The sequence below is a fragment of the Canis aureus genome, chromosome 7 (genome assembly GCF_053574225.1).
Source record: "Canis aureus isolate CA01 chromosome 7, VMU_Caureus_v.1.0, whole genome shotgun sequence".
NCBI classification, from domain to species: Eukaryota; Metazoa; Chordata; class Mammalia; order Carnivora; family Canidae; genus Canis; species Canis aureus.
In genome coordinates, this window is record NC_135617.1 from 74114519 (window position 1) to 74129157 (window position 14639).

A 14639-nucleotide genomic window follows, 5' to 3' on the forward strand; every position below is an offset into this window, starting at 1 on the left:
AGTTCTATCAGAGCACATTTCCTTCTGTACTCTCTGTTTTGCTCATTCAGCTTATGCCGGGACCACCCCCGTGGGTCTGGTTTGTCTAAGTAGGCTCCACACCTCGTCCATGGCCCAACACAGGCCTGGAACTCACGACCCCTGAGATCAGGACCGGAGGTGAGGTCAGGAGTTGGATGCTTAACTGACGGAGCCAGCCGGGGGCCCGAGAACCACACTGCTTTATCCTGTGTCTCTGTGACATCTTTTGAAATAGGAAAGTGCTGCGTCCCACTCTGTCATGCTTCTCCAATACTGATTTGCTGTCCGGGGTCATTTGTTGTGGGGGTTGGATGTTATGGGTTTTGTTTTTTTTCCTATTTCTAAGATCTGCCACCATGATTTTGATAGGAATGACATGAAACTGAGGGTGGCTTCAGGAACTGTGGATATTTTCACAAGGTGAGGCTCCCACCCCACGAGCCCAGGACGGCCTCCTAGACCCTGATATGGCTCAGTGCACAAGACTTGTGCTCCTTTGGTTCAGTCTCATTATTTATTCTCCTTGATGCTCCTGAGAAGGCTTTCACGTCCTTCCTTTCCTTCCTGAGTGCTCATTGTCGGGACACAGCAAGGCTACTCTGCTTTGTAGGGTCAGTTTGTGTCCCGTGACTTTACTGAACTCACTCCTTAGTTCTAACAGGTTTTGGTGGAGGCTCTTTGGTTTCCTGTTTCTAGTACCGCATCTTCAGCAAATAGGGACAGTGTGACGTCCGTTCCATGTGTGGAACCTTTGCTGTTTACAGCTTAATGTCCTAGAAAGCCCCACAATTGAATCAAAACTGAGCCCAGGCCAAGGGCAGGAAGCCCCTATTAGAATGAGAACAGGGCTCAATGCCCTTGAAGGCCCCATATCAAAATGTAAACAGAATAGAGGAATTGCTCCAGCCCTTCTTGAGGTCCCCAAGACCAGCCCTTAAAACTAAGATAAAACCTACCTCGGGTCCAAGTCCCTGATCTGCAATGTCGGGTATACTTGGACACAAGATAGAGCTTGTAAATAATCCCTCGTGTGTTTGCATCGGAATCGGCTTCTTCGTGGTTTCTCATATTTGCAATCTTGGGCACAACAGTCTGAGATAAAAAACAAAACCAAAAGAAACTCAGACGCGGGCAGAGTGAAAGCAGAGTTCTGAGAGAAGCGGCAGGGAACCGGGGGCTTGGCGGCTCTTCTGTGGTGGGCCTGCAGACTGGGGGGCGGAATCCTCTGTCCTAGAGCTAGAGGACCAGCATCCCCACCCGCCTCCTCCCCATCAGACCGGAGTCTCAGGGAGCAGCACAGCACTGCCCGCTGGAGGCCAGAGGTGCTGACGCCCAACCCGTCACTAATCCCCGCAGGTGCATCTCCCAGGCAGATGTGCACCTGACAATCAGCACCACATCCCATCGCCAGACACCACACAGACCAATCGCTGCCACCAAGTTGTCAGAGCACAGAGGCCCAGAGAGGAGGACCGGAGACACATTTGCCTCTCGCAAAACTTGCGCCCCTATCGAACGAAATCCTTTGAAGCGAAGCTTACAGAAGGTCTGCATGTGGGATGTTCAAGTCCTAAGCTCAAACCAAAGGAGTGTGCATGCCTTGGAGGCAGCTGTCCGCGAGGAGCGAAATTGACAAGGCAGACACTTGGTTCTCACTCCGCCACACTCGCGCATACAATTAAATGCTGTGGAAGCGGAACGTACAGGCAGTCAGGATGGGGGAGGTACAGGCCATAAGCTCAACTCTCAGAAGTGTGTATGCTTTGCAAGCTGATGAATGCTAGACACTTATCGAGATGAGGTATACCCGAGCTACACTCTAATTGAACAAGGATGTTGGCAATCACTATATTGAACTCAGATACACGTGTACAGTCCTGACACTTCCACTCGCATTTCTCCAACCTCTTTTAGCACCTAATGTAAGGAAGTTAGCAGCTATGACTATGGGTAGGCAGGATGCGGGAGGGTCCTGCCCTGAGCTCACCTCTCACAAGAGACCATGCCTAGAAGCCCGCTTTCAACTAGCTGCGTTCTAATGGCCGTGAGACCATAGCAGTCTTCTAACTTAGGAGGTTTGAAGAATACCACTCTACTGTACCTGGAGACACCTTCCAGGCCTGCACAATTCCACTTGTTTCTCACAAGCTTCTGACAAACGTCTCTGGTGAAGATGTTCAAAACTCATTCTGCAGGCAGTGTGGAACTGTGAGGGACTAGGTATGAGCTCAACTCTCGGGAGAGAGATGCTTTTGGACTCAGAGTTCAGCTAGCTTCTCAAGTATGGAACTTAGTATGTAGCACCTGTCTAAGACAGGAATTACTAGGAAATCGCTGGATTTAGCTTGGAGGCACTAGTCTTGTATGCCGGGATTTTCCACTTACCTCTCACAACACTTCAGTCACGCATCGAGCCTAGGCCTGTTAGCAGCGAAGTGTACCTGCAGGCAGGATGTGGGAAGTACAGGCCATAAGCTCAACTCTCAAAAGTGTGTACAACTGGGAGGCAAATGTCTGCTACCCACTCGTATATAGGAGTTAGAAACTAGCTACACTCTAATTGAACAAGGACGTTGGCAATCACTGTATTGAACTCGGATACACGTGAGTACCATCCTGACACTTCCACTTGCATTTCTCCAACCTCTCCCAGCACCTAAGATAAGGACGTTAGCAGCTACGACTATGGGCAGGCAAGATGCAGGAGGGTCCTGCCCTGAGCTCAGCTTTCAAAAGGAGACCTGCCTCGAAGCCAGCTTTCTACTTACTGCATTCTGATGGCCATCAGAACGTGGCAGCATTGTAATTCAGGATGTTCCATGAATACCGCTTTACTGCACCTGGAGACACAACCTTGAAGCCTGCAGCTTGCCCCTTGCGTCCCATGAGCTTCTGACAAACATGTCTAGTGAGGATGTACGTAACTGTATCTGCAGGCAGTGTGGAACTGGGAAGGACCACGTTTCAGCTCAACTCTGAGAGGTAAGTTCCCCAGAGAGACAGCTTTCAGCTAGCTACTCAGGTTTGGAAGTTAGTAGGTAGCTCCCATCTGAGGGAGGAATTCCTCAGAAGTTGCTGGATTGAACTAACACACATATGCCTCTCGCAAAACTTGCATCCCGTATCTAACAAAATCCTTTGGATGCTAAGCGTAAAGGCGGTCAGCATGTGGGAGGTTCAAGTCCTAAGCTCAATCCAAAGGTGTGTGCATGCCTTGCAGGCAGCTGTCCGCTGGGAGCCAAAATGACAAGGCAGACACTTGGTTCTCACTCCGCTACTCTCCCGCATACAACGAAATGCTGTGTAAGCGGAACGCACAGGCAGTCAGATGGGGGAGGTACAGGCCATAAGCTCAAATCTCAGAAGTGTGTATGCTTTGCAGGCCGATGTTGCTAGACACTTATCGAGGTGAGGTATACCCGAGCTACACTCTAATTGAACAAGGACGTTCGCAATCGCTATATTGAACTCAGATACACGTGAGTACAGTCCTGACACTTCCACTCGCATTTCTCCAACCTCTCCCAGAACATCACTTAAGGATGTTAGCAGCTATGACTTTGGGCAGGCAGGATGCGGGAGGGTCCTGCCCTGAGCTCAGCTCTCACAAGAGAGCATGCCTAGTAACCAGCTTTCAACTAGCTGCGTTCTAATGGCCGTGAGACAATAGCAGTCTTCTAACTCAGGCGCTAAACCGCTGCGCCACCCATGGATCCCGGGACCCAGGAAATTTAACAAAAATCCCCTACTCCTGGACAAGCAGAGCAGGACTGGTTTCATTTTGTGCTACACCTGTCACCTCCTGTATGACCCCTACATAACCTGCTTATTGCTTAAGATGCTGCCCCACCCTAGTCAAGCTTTTGGGCACACACTACTCAGAAATCAGCCCATAACAATGTAACCCTGCTTCCTGCCCACCAAAACTGCGCGCCAATTCTGACCAAAGTAATAGGCCAGCTCAAATGGATACTATAGGGTAAGATGTAATTCAATCGGCCACCTGCGTGTGGACCGACATGTCTGAGCAACTTTCTGTGTATCCCATGGGCCACTGGCCCCTATAAAGCTGCTATGCCTCTTAGTCTCGGGGTCCAAGTCCCTGCTCCGCTGTGTCGGATATACTTAGACCCACGCTCCAGCTTCTGAATAAACCCTCTTGTGTTTGCATTGGTGTCGGCTTCTCGGTGGTTTCTAGGATTCACAATCTTGGCCACAACATTTGGGGGCTCGTCCGGGATCTGAGAGACCTCCAGGACCTTATCCGGAGGATTTCACGCGTGGTGAGTGCACCCAACTTTTTCCACCTTTTGCGCACATATTCTCTAAGAGCTCTAACCTGTAGGAATTCCAATTTGTATTAGGTCGGCATTGGCTTAGGCGGATGCGCTGGTGGGCCATCAACCGGGAGTCTTGAGGAGACGTCCCTTGCCCCTGCCTGGAGGATGGAGGTCCTATCTGTAAGGAGGATGGAGGTCCTCATCTGTATGGAAGATGAGCGTCCTCATATGTAAGGAGGATGGGGTCCTCATCTGTATGGATGACGGGGGTCCTCATCTGTAAGGAGGACGGGGGTCCTCATCCGTATGGAGGACGGGGTCCTCATCCGTAAGGAGGACGGGGGTCCTCCTCTGTATGGAGGACGGGGGTCCTCATCTGTAAGGAGGACGGGGGTCCTCATCCATAAGGAGGACAGGGGGTCCCCATCCGTAAGGACGACGGGGATCCTCATCTGTAAGGAGGGCTGGCTGCCAGCCCTTCGGATTACTTTCTGTCTTGTCTCCGCAGCCGCACTAGAACGTTTGTCTGTTACTGTGTTCTTCTTACCTGTTTGCATGCTGGTCTGTGTTACCTGTTTGTGTGCTGGTGTGTGTTACTGTGTTCTTGTTAACTGTGTGTTTGACTGTGTTATTTGTGAACTGTCATAACTGTGTGTGCCTTGGTGTGGACGGGGGACATAATGGGGCAGATGCAAACCATACCCTTGTCTCTTATGCTCTCCCACTTCTCGGATGTTAGGGAAAGAGCTCTTATTCTGAGCATAGACATACAGAGAGAGAGATTCCAAATTTATTGCATATCAGAATGGCTAACCTTTGACGTGGGATGGCCCCGAGAAGGAAATTTTCACCTACCTATTATCTTGCAGGTTAAGGCCGTGAACTTCAGGGACAAACCAGATGGCCACCCTGACCAGATGCCCAACATCCTGGCCTGTCAGGACATGATCGAGAATTCCCCTCCTCGGCTAAAACCCGTTTTTACTCCCCAAAGCACACAACTCGCCTGAAGGTAAGGAGAGACTCCAGGACCACCGCCAGTCTCTAATGGCCGGTCTCCAGGCTGCCGCGTGCAAGACTACCAATCTGGCCAAGGTCTATGATGTGAGACAGGGTAAGGATGAGAGTCCAGCAGCCTTCTTAGAAGGAGCAATAGAGGCTTTTAGACAGTACACCCCTATGAATCCAGAAGCCCCGGAAACAAAGGCCGCAATTATCATGGCTTTTGTTAACCAGGCCGCTCTGAACATTAAAAAGACATTGCAAAGAGTAGAGAGACTGGGAGAGAAGAGCTTGCAGGACTTAGTGATAATAGCAGAACGAGTCTATAATAGAAAAAGTCCGGAAGAACTGCATGTTACCACTCCACACGCTATTAAAGGGGTACTCAAACAGCACCGAGACAGCTGGATCAGCAATGCCCATCTGACCCATTATCAGAGCCTACTGCTAAACCCCACCAGAATTTTATTTAAGTCACCAACATTGAATCTGGCAACGCTACTCCCTAACCCAGACTGGGACCCCCCTCTGCATGACTGTCAAGAAATTTTGGCACAGGTGTACGGAATCAGAGCTGATCTCCAGGACCAGCCACTGCCGAACGCCGATGCCACCTGGTACACGGACGGCAGCAGTTTTGTCCGAGAAGGAGTCCGATTTGCGGGGGCAGCCATACCGTAACCACGGAGACAGAGACCGTCTGGGCGGAGCCATTGACAGCCTGAATGTTGGCTCAATGGGCAGAACTGATCCCACTGGCCAAGGCGCTGACCGTGGGGGAAGGTAAACGAATAAACATCTACACCGACAGCAGGTACGCCTTTGCCACCACTCGCATCCACGGAGCCCTTTACAGAGAGAGAGAGAGCTTCTGACAACAGAGGCAAAGACTGTTAAAAACAAAATGGAGATTCTTGAACTCCTGAGGACCCTCTGGCTGCCGAAGGCCCTAGCCATCATCCACTGTCCGGGGCACCAAAAGGCAGACACACCAGTAGCCAGGGGAAACCGGCTAGCCGATTTAAAAGCAAAGGAGGCGTCCCTTTTGGTGACCCAGGTCTTAGCAACCACGCTACCTGATCCGGGAGAACAGAACCTGCCGGACACCCCCAACTATAATGATGCTGACTTACACTCGATCAAACACTTGCCTATGACCCAGTGATTGTGTGGCTGGTGGAGGGCCACAGACTCCAGCATCATCTTGCCAGAGGAACTGGGACGGCGAGTCCTATCCAAAACGCATCGGAGTACTCACACGGGAACAAGGAAGATGGAAGACCTCATACGACATGCAAAGATCACTATTAAAGACTCTCGAGCAAAGATCGAGCAGATCGTGGCAAGCTGCCACTCATGCCAGTTAACTAATGCCACCGCCCATGGATCTAACCCAGGCACCTGGCTCCGGGGGGACCGCCCAGGAGCCTACTGGGAAGTGGACTTCACTGAGGTAAAACCTGGAAAATATGGATACAGGTATTTATTGGTGTTTGTAGATACTTTTTCAGGATGCACAGAGGCATTTCCCACCAAACCTGAAACGGCACAGACCGTGACCAAGAAACTGCTGGAAGACATCTTACCGAGGTATGGTTTTCCTGTTAAGATTGGGTCAGACAAGGGCCCAGGATTCTTCTCTAAGGTAACACAGGGAGTGGCACTAGTACTTGGGGCATATTGGAAATTAGATTGTGCATATAGGCCCCAGAGCTCAGGACAGGTAGAGAGGATGAACAGAACATTAAAGGAGACCTTAACTAAATTAGCCCTGGAGACTGGCGGGGACTGGGTGACTCTCCTCCCCTTCGCCCTATATACGGTGAGGAACTCCCCATATAAGATGGGACTGACTCCCTACAAGATCATGTTCGGTCTTCCTCCACCTGTTATCCCCATTTTAAAACTTGAGGTGCTTGCTGAATTTGATGGTCGCCAACTTCTTTTCTCCTTCCAAATGTCATGAACCCATGAGCAGGTGTGGCCTAAGCTGAGGGCCCTCTATGAGACTGGGCCACCCCCGGATCCCCATCGATATCGGCCAGGTGACTGGGTGTACGTGTGTACGTGTGGAGATACCAACACCGGACACTTCAACCTCGCTGCAAGGGACCTACACCCTGATCCTGACCACTCCCAACGCTCTCAAGGTCGACGGGATTACTCCCTGGTCCACTACACCCACGTCCAGCTAGCTGACCCACGTACCATTCTCAAGAATTTTGTTCCAGAATGGAAAAGCCAACCGGACAAGGACAATCCCCTAAAGCTAAGAGTGCACCGTTCTCACTAATTTCGCACCTCCAAGACTCCCTAGTCTGAGGTTGTCCTTCAAAATAGAAAGGGATTAGACTTAGTCTTCTTACAACAAAGGGTGTGTGTGTGGTGTGTGTGGGGGGTTATGTGCTGCCTTAAACGTAGAATGCTGCATCTTCGCTGGAATATAAATGGCAGCGAGAACAGCAACAAGGTTGGTTAAAATCCTGGTTTAATCATTCCACCTGGGGATCCCTGGGTGGCGCAGCGGTTTAGCGCCTGCCTTTGGCCCAGGGCGTGATCCTGGAGACCCAGGATCGAATCCCACGTCGGGCTCCTGGTGCATGGAGCCTGCTTCTCCCTTTGCCTAGGTCTCTGCCCCTCTCTCTCTCTCTTTCTCTCTATCATAAATAAATAAAAATTAAAAAAAAAACATAAAAAAAATCATTCCACCTGGCTCACTCTAAGAGCAACCTGGACCCTTGATTGGATCCTGCATAGGATCCTCTGAAAATGGAGGGAATGCGTGACCCAGGAAATTTAACAAAAATCCCTTACCCCTGGACAAGCAGAGGAGGACAGATGCCATTTTGTGCTACACCTGTCACCCCCTGTATGACCCCTACATAAACTGCTTATTGCTTAAGGTGCTGCCCCACCTAGTCAAGCTTTTGGGCATGCCCTACTCAGAAATCGGCCCATAACAATGTAACCCTGCTTTGTGCCCGCCAAAACTGTGCGTCAATTCTGACCAAAGTAATAGGCCAGCTCAAATGGATACTATAGGGTAAGATGTAATTCAATCGGCCACCTGCGTGTGGACCGACATGTCTGAGCAACTTTCTGTGTATCCCATGGGCCACTGGCCCCTATAATGCTGCTATGTCTCTTAGTCTCGGGGTCCAAGTCCCTGCTCCGCTGTGTCAGGTATACTTAGACCCACGTTCCAGCTTGTAAATAAACCCTCTTGTGTTTGCATCGGTGTCGGCTCCTTGGTGGTTTCTCTATTTGCAATCTTGGGCACAAGACCAGGGCCTGCTGCCCTGACCTCCCTTCCAGGGCCACACTGACCACCCCACAGGCCCTCTGTGCCCGAGGCACACAGGCACGGGGATGCGGGGAGGGGAGGAAGTACCCCGGAACCCGGCCAGCCCAGGCCCCCAGGACAGAGGGAGCACAGACCTCCTAGGTCGCTTTGCACAGACCCTGGTGACCTGAGGCTCCCTGACTGTCACTCTGTCCCAGCCCCTCCTGGCCCGCGGGGCACAGGCTGAGTCCCAGTAAAGTCCGTGGGGTCCTGACCCTGGTGTCTGGCCGCCCCTGGTATTCACGTGGGGACGTCAGCTGTGTGTGTGCCTGGCGGCGCCCCTGCAGGGGCTGGTTGGGGCCTGGGTGGTGCCCCCTCCTCCTCTCTGGGGGTCTCTCCACGTCCCGTGCACAGAGTTCCTGGAGACACAGAAATGGGCTGGCTGTGCATTTTCACACCACAACACTTTCTTGACTTGCTACAGCAAACGGGCTCAGAGCCAAAGGTGTGTGCCTTCCCCTGGGCAGGGAGACCTTTCTGTCCTTTAGGGGAGGGCAAGAATCACACGGGGTAGGGGGCGGAGGCTGGAGTCACCCACCTGGGAGCATGTGTGGACTCTGTGTGGGGGCGTGTGTCCTGAGGTTTCAGCCTGAGAGACGGTTCTGAGGACAGCAGAGCTGACCTGGACCTGCAGCTCATGGGCTCCTGCGCTGGGTCCCCGCAGGGCAGCTGGACCCCAGCCTTGGGCCCCCTGGGGCCCCAACACCTGGAGGAGCCTGCCTCCTGCTGTGGGTGTGGGTGGGGCCCACAGGCCTACCCCTTGCTCTCCCCACCCTGGGGTGTCCCGGGATCCCCAGGGCTGCCCTAGGTCAGCGACCTGGATCTGTGGGGCACGCCCAGGGCCCAGGAGGCCACTTCCAGCTGTGAGAGGGCTCCCTCAGCCCAGAGCCAGAATCCAGGCCCGGCCAGGGCCATGGGGGGCTGGATCCCATTAGTCTTTGTGTTGGGCCTGGGGGGGACTCAAATCACCCCAGCCCCCACAGAGCCCAGGGCCAGGCCAGCCCAGGTCCCTCTGGGTTAGGGGCTGGTGTCCTGTGCAGGGTGTGCCGCCCTCCAGGAGGGACAGTGGGAGGAGGCAGGGCACAGTGCATCCTATGCTCCACCCACCTGCACCCACCCTGTCGGGGGGCCCGGCATTCCCTCTTCCCTGCAACCCCTGGGTACTCTATGGGACACCAGGGCTCTGATGGGAGTAAGCTGTCCAGAGAACCCCGGGGAGGCTGAGCATGTCCCACAGGGGGCAGCTGCACCGGGTCCTTGCTGGGAGCCGATGGTGTGGGGGCAGAGGTATGATGGTGGTGAAGTGTGGGGGATGGTGTAGGGGGGATGGTGTGAGGGTATAGTGTGGGTGGGGATTGTGTGGGGGTGTGAGGTGGATGGTGTAGGGGGGATGGTATGGGGGCGATGCCATGGGGGATGATGATGTAGGGGGATGGTGTGCAGGTGGGGAATGAGGGGGATGGCATGGGGGACCTGCGGACACAGGGCATCCCCTTTCTCTAAGATGCTCACACAGACGTTTACAGATAAAGGCGACCCCAGTCTGGGGTTTGCTGTGACACCTGCCCCTCGGGCCCCGCATGGTCAGTGCATGGCCCTGGCTGGACCGGGGGCATTATCTGGGGGTCATCATACTATGTATGTTTACAAATTGCAAATTGTCTCAAATGAAATGCATAGACTTTAGAAATATATAAAGCATCGAGGGTGGGTGTCACCCTGAGCCGTCTGGCCCTCATCGGATCGATGTGTGTCCTGCTCCAGCCACGGCCATGCTGCCTGGCCCCCAGGTCCCCTTACTGTCCCCCACGGCCCCCACCCCAGCCCCTTGCCTTTCAGGCGGCTGTCCCTCAACCCTTTGGAGTTCAGCTCACATGGCAACCCCTGGAGGCCCCATCCTAGTGGCCTCCTCATCCCCGAACTCCGGGTGTGGGGGCACAGGGGTCATCCCCAGCACCTTACCGTACGGCGGTGTGTTGTTGGCTGCTGTTGCTACCCCCGGCCTCAGAAGCCCTGTGTTTCCTACCCAGAAGCCCCAGGGCCTCCCTGGGGCCCCGAACCACCCCCCCCGACCCAGGAGCCTCACCCGACCCCGTAGCGGTCCCAAAACATGGTGTGGCTGCCGAACGTCCTGTTGACGTCCAGGCCTATCTGCGTGATGTCCCTGGAGGAGACCAGGGCCTCCTCCTTCATTTCCTGCGGGAAAACCGGGGAGGAGGAGCCGGCATCAGGGACACAGACCCCGACCTGTCACCAGCTGCCGTCCTGGGCAGGGAGCCCTGGGGCCACCATGGGAGTGTGTCCTGCCAAAACCTCCTTCCTTCCCCTGGGAGGCCGGGGATGGCGGCAGTGTGCACCATGCCCATGGGACCTCTGTGAGGGCCTGTGCCCAGCTGTTGTGGGCGGGGAGGTGACTGAGGGTCAGCCTGGGTGGGAGGGGACAGGGGGTCAGCCGAAGTGGGGAGGGGACATGGGGGTGTTGTGCTCAAGATTGTGAATCCAAGAAACCACTAAGGAGCCGACAACGATTCAAACACAGGAGGGTTGATTTACCAACTCGAGCTTGCGTCCAAGTATACCCGACAGGGCGGAGCAGAGACTTAGACCCTGAGGTGGGTTTTAGCTTAGTTTAGTTTTTTGTTTTTTGTTTTTAGCTTAGTTTTAAGGGCTGGTCTCAGGGACCTCCAGAAGGGCTGGAGCAATTCTTCAAGTTCTGTTTACATTTGATATGGGGCCTTGGAGGGCATTGAGCTCTGTTCTTATTCTAATAGGGTCTTCCTGCCCTTGGCTTGGGCTCAGTTTTTATTGTAATGTGGGGCTTTCTAGGACATTAAGCTGTAAACTTTTGTTTTTTTTCCTGTAACTGAAGTAATGTAAATTTCAGCTCTTATTCACAGGGGCCTGGGATGGCTGGACATGTGCTAACGCTGAACATAAAGTGGAATGGCCTTAATTTTCTTGGCTTCCACATGTCCCATCTTATCTAGCCTCTTCCCCCTTCCCCAGAGCTCCTAAGAGAGCAATTGCAAATGACCTCTGGTGCTAGCATGTGTTGGGGGACAGGCCCAGGGATTTGGGATCAAGAAGACCTGGAGCACGGGCCTCCTGGGTGGCTGTGCAGTGAGATTCCATGCTGCAGACTCTTATTCCCTAAGGCTATCTTGAAAACTGACTTTGTACATAGAAAAGTTCTCCTTTGTATTTATTTATTTTTTTTCATAGTTAGGAATTCTTTTATTCCTTATCAAAACAATCAAAAAAAAACAAAACAAAACAAAACAATCAAACAGTAAATGTAGATAATAGCTTTTATCTTTACATACAAGTTGTCATTTTTGGATATATCTTTCTGCAGAACTCTGCCATGTTCAGACCTTGTCCTTGTGAGAGGGTAAAATTTTAAGTTAGCCTTATTCAAAGAACATAACTGTAACAGACCAAACCCCCCCCCCAATGGAGTCTAGGGCAGGAGAGGAGAGTTTTTCCACATACAAGCACATTTAAACTTCTTCCAAGTACAAAAACATCTGTGATGTTGCTTTAGAGATAGCTTTATGAATCATAAGGTCTTACAGTACAATTCAGGTGAACTGTCAGAAAGTATTTTAAGTAAATCCCAATGACTTGAAATTCAAGTCCAAACTAGATATTTAATGTTTTCTTTATTGCAAATATGATGTCTTTAACCTGAGGTACAGAGTTGTCTTCTAGAATCTTTGCATAAGGCATAGGGACATCAGCACCAGTGACAGGAACTGCAGGAGCATCCAGGAAATTGAATGCAGGGCCTTCCATAATCCTGGCACAAATTTCAGCTCCTACTCCAAACTGTGGCCAGCCTCCTTCCACAGTTATGAGATGATTGGTCTTCATGACACTGGCTTCTATTGTTTCAATGTCCATTGGTCTGATGGTTCACATATTTATCACCTCACATTCAATACCCTCTTTGGATAACACTGTTGCAGCTTCTAAGCAGTGGCCCACAGGTCTTGAATGAGCAACTACGGTTATGTGTGTACCTTGCCTTTCTATTTTGGCTTTTCCAATGGGAATCAGAAAATCTTTTGACTGAGCTTCGGAGGGAAATTCAAAAGGAACTCCATACATCAGTTCGTTCTCTAGCACCACCACTGGATTATTATCCCGAATGGCTGATTTAATAAGTCCTTTTGCATCCTCTGAATTCCAGGGGCTGACCACCTTTAAGCCTGGGCAGTGCCCATACCAGGCAGCAAAGCACTGGGAGTGTTGGGCAGCCACGCCTGCTGAGGCACCATTGGGCCCCTGAAGACTATAGGCACAGGCTGAAGGCCCCCCGACATGTAGTAGGTCTTGGCAGCTGAATTTATAACTTGGTCAATGGCTTGCATAGAGAAATTGAAGGTCATAAATTCACAGATGGGCCTCAACCCAGCCATAGCTGCACCCACGGCAATTCCAGCAAAGCCCATCTCAGATATGGGAGTATCTATGATTCTCTTATCGCCATATTTCTTCCACAGGCCTCGACTAACCTTATATGCACCATCATACTGGGCAACTTCTTCCCCAAGCATAAATACCTTCTCATCTCTTTCCAGCTCTTCATCCATACCTTGGTTTAGAGCCTCACGAACTGTCACCTGCAGCGCCGCCAGCGCCGTCCGGTGAAAGCGCCTCCTCAGCAACCCCGACACCTGTTCCAGGGGTCTCCGCATCAGGCCAGACACTGCCGCCATCTTGACCGTGTCTTCCAGCAGCTGCCGAATGAATCTCTCCTTTGTATTTAAAAGATGAAGAGCCAGTCAAAGCGGTTTTTCTCTGCCCATCTGATTGCTCAGATTCCAATGTGAGACGTATTTCCTGTTAATAAGGATAATTTATTATCCGTAGTACTATGGTTAAAATATTCTGACACAAGTAATTCTGAGGGGTGAGGGTTTCTCATCTCTTCACAGCTCAGTCACTCATCAAGAAATGCATCTGTATGGATTTGGAAAGAACTGAGAGACATTATTACCAATGATCATGTTATTATGTGAAGGATTCTTCCCTGAGATTCTTCCCGTGGTTTAACTGACACTGAAACACTGTGAACTCTTTGGAAGACAAACGTCAAGGAAATAAATGTTATGCATTGCTAATTTTTTTAAATATTTTTTTTAATTTATTTATGACAGTCACACAGAGAGAGAGAGAGAGAGAGGCAGAGACACAGGCAGAGGGAGAAGCAGGCTCCATGCACCGGGAGCCCGATGTGGGATTCGATCCCGGGTCTCCAGGATCGCGCCCTGGGCCAAAGGCAGGTGCCAAACCGCTGCGCCACCCAGGGATCCCTGCATTGCTAATTTTAAATGCACTTGCAATATGGTGTCTAATATAAAAGAAGTATTTTTATCTGATATTTGCTATTTATTATCCTTTCCTGCTTTTCAGGTTGAGGAGGCATTATACGTTTTCATAATCGCTGTATTGAAATGAGATACAGGAGAGTACAAGTCTGTCACTTCCACATGCTTTTCACACATCCTCTGCCAACACCTAACATAAGGATGCTAGGACCTATGTCTACAGGCAGTTATGATGCGGGAGGGTCATGCCCTGACATCAGTTCTCACAACGAAACATGCCTAGAAGCCAGGTTTCAACAAGCTGCGTTCTTATGGCAGTGAGAACATAGCAGCATTCTGAGTCAGGAGGTTCCAAGATTACCACTCTACAGCACCTGGAGACACTTTCCATGCCTGCATTATTCCACTTGCGTCTCTCCAGTTTCTGACAAACATCTCTGGTCAAAATGTTCGAAACTCATTCTGCAGGCAGTTGGAACTGTGGGACTGGGTGTGAGCTCAACTCTCAGAAGTAAGTTGCCTTTGGACACGGGGTTCAGCTAGATTCTCACGTATGGAACTTAGTATGTAGCACCAGTCTAAGACAGGAATTACTAGGAAGTCGCTGGATTGAGCTTGGATGCACTAGACTTGTGGGCCGGCACCTTGCACTTACCTCTC

General features: G+C 51.4%; 1 pseudogene; it reads right to left on the reverse strand.

Moving 5' to 3' along the window:
* Window positions 1–12276: 12276 nt before the first annotated feature.
* On the reverse strand, window positions 12277–13409 carry LOC144317863 (pyruvate dehydrogenase E1 component subunit beta, mitochondrial pseudogene; annotated as a pseudogene).
* Window positions 13410–14639: the final 1230 nt, after the last annotated feature.